A 5,193-nucleotide genomic window follows, 5' to 3' on the forward strand; every position below is an offset into this window, starting at 1 on the left:
TGGGACAGGACCTCATTATGTAACCCCGGTTGGTTTGCAACTTGCTATGCAGACCAGGTTAGCTTCAGACTCACAGTAATCCTCCTGCCTCTGCTCTCTAAGTGCTGGGACTAAAGGCCTGTTCCACCGCATGCTTGTTTTTTAAATATATGGTTTTTAGAGTGTGTTCACCATGAACAACTTGAAAAATAGAATTAGAAAGCAATAGAACCACATTTGTTTGACTAATTTCCTTCTAGGCTTTTCCCTTAGTTGTCTTTATCTCTTAATTGTGCTAATGCTGCTGTTTTTTTTTTTTTTTTAAACTGTTTGGCTTTGCTTTCTACGCCTTATGTTTCAAATGAGCAAGTACAGAAAGATAAAACAAAACAAAGGAAAATATTACCCTCTGTTTCTTTATCCCACCAATCAGCATGTGAAAACATTGGGATAGTTACTTGAACAATTTTCTGTGTTTCACCCCTTCCCCTCCCCTCTCCTCCCCTCCCCTCCCCTTCCTTCCCCTCCCCTACCAGTCTCTTCCCAGCTCTGAGACCAGCTGTTGCAGTCACAAAGGTTAGTTCTGAAATCTTTCAATAAGAGAATAAATTGGAAGCACATGACTCAGTCCCCAGCTCAAGTGTTTGTGCAGAAGAACCCCGGATGTACTGTGTTTGGTGCCGGGCCTCTGGACAATGAGCAGGACAGCCCTCAGGTGCCTGCCTCCCTGCTCCACCGAGCTAGCCTGAAGAGAGGGTTTCAGAGAAAGCAGCCACAGGACAGAATGAAAGAGACTCGGGAGTTAAAATAGGGTCTGGGGATGAGCAGTGTGTCTCTGCCGCAGCTTCTGGTGGGCTAGTTAAACTCAGGCTTGCAGGCCTCGGCTGATTCATCCCAGGATCCAAACGGCCAGAAACACCCCTCATCCTTGCTATCCCATGGTGCTTTCCAGGGATAGCACAACCCAAGACAAAGTCCAAAACTATCGCCCATGGTGCTGCTGGGCTTTCTCTACCATGCTCGTAGGTAGACCCTGGTAAGTGCACATCTTTCCCCTCCTACCAGCAGGGCACCACTCTGTCCTGTGCCTGTCTCGTCTGTTCATGAGCCCCTTGTTCACCACCTCCTCCCAGTGGGGGTCAGCTCTTTTTGATCAGCAAGTCTTCTTGCAGTGCATCTCAGGCCTTTGGCAAAGGGCTTCAGGCAGGCCCAGCCAACGGGAGCTACAGAAGCACCCAGTCTCACTTAGAGTTAACCAGTCAGACTCATCTCTGTTCAGTTCACACCCCTGATTCCAGGATGCTGTCTGTGCTCAAGAAGCGGCGACTGATCTGAGACACTGGGGCCCCCGCCTTAGTCTTATCTTGACACGCTATCCTAGTCAGACCTGGACCCAGCAAGGCCTCCCGCTCCATCTCCCCCTTTCCTGCCTCGCTTGAGGCTCCATCCACCATACATTCTGTTTCCTCCACCCGAAGCCCCCTCTCCCCCGGGTCAGCCTGGTTATCTCTCACGAATCCATCCTTCCTTTGCAGCTTGGTGAGCTTGTTCACTGCCTCCTCCGGAGAACCTTCCAGAATTGGCCCCAGAGACTTCCTGGCTTGTTGCTTGCTCTGTGTTCTACCCACAAAAAAACTCCATTACACCACTTGACACAGAGGGCACCAGGCCATGGTGCCCACTTCTCTGCCCACCCTTAGTCACAGAGGCAGAAGATGCATCTGGAGAGGTCACAGGGCTTTGATACATGGCTAAAGAGAGAAGTGTGTGTAGATGGCATAGACAGATACCCTCATGTGGGGACAAGACAGTGGCCTTTCAATGGCTCTCTTCTAACCCAGGGAATGGAAGGTTCGATCCCAGAAGGAAGATGGAGGTGGGTGCGGACTCACTACTCCCCTTCCCCTGGACTTCTCCCATCTGCATTGGTTCTCAGGTCCAGGAGTCCCCCCCCCCCAGTGAAGGCATGGTGTCTAAGACCCCCACCCCTCCCCTCAAGTGCCAAGCCCAAACCTCAATCCCCTGTTATGTAAGTGAATTATCCTCTGTCCCTAACCAGAGCCAGCCAGATCTCCTAATTGATTTAATCTCCTCATACTGAGAGCGAGGCCAGGGTTGAAGAGATGGCGCTGATCAGGAGCCAACACGTCAGTGACGTGGGCACATTCATTACAGGGAAACTGGGTCATGGATTGGCTCTTAGTGGCTCTGATCCCCCTCTCAAGTCATTTGGGGTGCATGAAAGGGCATTTTCAGTGACTCCTCATTCCTCAAGTCCCAGGCTTCCAGGGAAAGAGGCTGCGAATCCCATAAGACACTTGTCTGCCTCTCAGATCTCCTCCAGTCCCGGACAGAAATTCCCTGCATTCCACTCTGAGCACAGGATACAGAGAAACCTAATTTGTTGGGGAATGAAGAGATGAGCAGATGTTGAATTTAGTGTGTGCAGGGGGAGGGGTGGAGACCTTAATTTACCTTCTGCAGTGAGCACATCTGCACTCTGCAGCTTCCTTGAAAGAGGATGCTCAGAGCTGCTTGGATGCTCTCAGAGATGGGAAGCTCACCCCTAGGACAATCCTTCTCTGTGTGGGACACCACCTGGGAAAAGTTCTTGCTTATACAGGGCAGATACATCAGTCTTGGGATTCTCTCTGGAATTAACTCCACCTCTGAAGACACAGGGCACACCCCATGAGTCCTAGGTCAGTCAGAGCCTGGGACAAGGTCATTGCCTCTTCTGAGTTTGTTCCCCTCTGGGATAAACACTCCTGGCTCATCCATCGGCTCTCTAGTTAGTAGTCTCTTTTGGTTACCCCCCCCTTCTGTCTCTCCTATATGCATAAGCTATGGATGTCACAAAGCACTCCAGAGCAGTGTGAACAGTTCAGGGCATGGCAGGACCATCTGATTTTTTTTTTTTTTAAATCTTGTTATTACATTCCCATTGATACAGCCCGAGACCGTTGGTATTTAAGCACTTTCCACTCCCCACTCAGCAAAGCATCCCACTGTCATCATTCTGGAACTACCAAAGGAAAGTCTCCAGGAAAAAGACCTCTGTGAGCTGTCAAAATGATTGCTACTAAGCCTGACTACCTGAGTTTGATTCCCAGGAAAACACACACACACACACACACACACACACACACACACACACACACACACAATTTAATAAAAATCCTTTGTGATATTAAATATATCTATATGTTTTTTTCTATATAGGACTTTCCACCTCCCCTGGCATTTATCTTCTCCTGTAGTAATGTGATTATATATCTACTTATTCATCCAACTATATATGACTCCATCTATTTAATAGCTATCCTAGTTAGGTTTCTGTTATTGTGATAAAACCAAGTTGGGGGAGAAAGGACTTATTTGGCCTATAAATTCCAGTCACACTCCATCTTTGAGGGAAGACAGGACAGGAACTCAAGGCAGGAGGGGAGGCAGGAACCATGGGGGAGTGCTGCTTACTAGCTTGCTCTCCATGGCATGTTCAGCTTGCTTTCTTTTGCCACCCAGGATCACCAGCCCAAGAGAAAAGAATCCATGCTAGGCTGGGTTCTCTCACATCAATTATTAATCACAAACTTGCCCACAGGCTAATTTGATAGACGCAATCCCTTAACTGAGGTTTCCTAGTCCTAGCTATGTTCAGGTTTGTGCCAAGTTGACAAAACCCAAGCAGCACAGCAGCCTTTCCATCTGCTGTATGCACATCCTTCTCTCAGTCTATCCACAGACTCACTCAAATGTCAGTCATCTTTCCACCAACCATCTACCCATCAATTTACTCTCGGTCCATTTTCCATCTCACCCAGTTACCTACCTATCTATTCACTCACAAGCCTATTCAAATACCCATTCATTCAATCCACTTATTTATCTTCTGCGTCTCTACTTTCCAGTGTCCTTTGTATCATCTATCTATCTACTGATCCATCTGCCGCACACACATCGGTCATCTATCTGCCCACACGTTACCTTCTGTTCATCTATCCATTGCCCGTACATTACCTATCCACCCATCATCTATCTGCCCGTACATTATCTATCATCCATCCTCTATCTGCCTATATATTACCTATCCATTCATAATCTATGTGCCACAGTTACCTTGTTTATCTATCCATTGCCCCTACATTATATCTATTCATCAATCATCTATCTATCCCCCCATCATCTATCTCCCCATACTTTAGGTGTCTATCCATTTTCCTTCCATCCTGTCCTTATTGAGATCCCACTACATGTCAAACATTGTGCTGAGGAATCAGAGGAATTTGAAGTTGAGTAAAAGGCATTCTTAGTCTCTCTCTCTCTCTCTCTCTCTCTCTCTCTCTCTCTCTCTCTCTCTCCCTCTCGTCACTATTTTTGAAGTAGGTAGAAGCAGATAATGTAAATGGTGCTGAATAGTGAAACAGAAACAAAAGGCTTTGGAGAGTCAGAGGAGGAACTGCCATCAGAATAAGGCTGTGGATTCCTTCCTGGCAGAAGACGTTTGGTTTTGGCCTTGATGGGACAGCAGTTTAGATTCATTGGTGCACTGAGTATAATTCCAAGCAGAAGAGACACATTGAAGATGTGTCCTTAGAGAGCATGAGTTATGTATCATTCTTTCTATGCCTGTCAGCCAAGGAGCTGGGCACAGTACCTAAACTGTATTTGCAGATTGGCTTATATCTTCTCCCATTTTTTTTTCTGATGGGAAATCCTGATGCTTGATTAGGATAATTCTTTCACTTTTTGTAGAGGTTTCTACAGGGGGATGAGAAATGGCTGGCTTGATAGGGATTTCCTAGTATTCTTGAAGTCCTGGCTTTGGTCCTCAGCACTATATAAACAGGGAGCAGTGATGCATATCTGTAGTCCATCATGCTGGAGGTGGAGGCAGGAGAATCAGAAGTTCAATCCTTTGTTGCAGAATCAGTTTGCAGCTAGCCTGGGATACATGAGACCCTATATGAAACACAGAAGAAAATAAAGAGGGAGAGGGAGATAAAGAGGGAGGGAGGGATAGAAGGAGGAGGAAGAGGAAAAGGAAGAGGAGGAGGAGGAAGAAGAAGAAGGAGAAGGAGGAGGAGGAAGAGGAGGAGGAAGAGGAGGAGGAGGAGGGGGAGGAGAAGGAGAAGAAGAAGAAGAAGAAGAAGAAGAAGAAGAAGAAGAAGAAGAAGAAGAAGAAGAAGAAGAAGAAGAAGAAGAAGAAGAAGA

This window comes from Mus pahari, chromosome 1, assembly GCF_900095145.1.
Source record: "Mus pahari chromosome 1, PAHARI_EIJ_v1.1, whole genome shotgun sequence".
NCBI classification, from domain to species: Eukaryota; Metazoa; Chordata; class Mammalia; order Rodentia; family Muridae; genus Mus; species Mus pahari.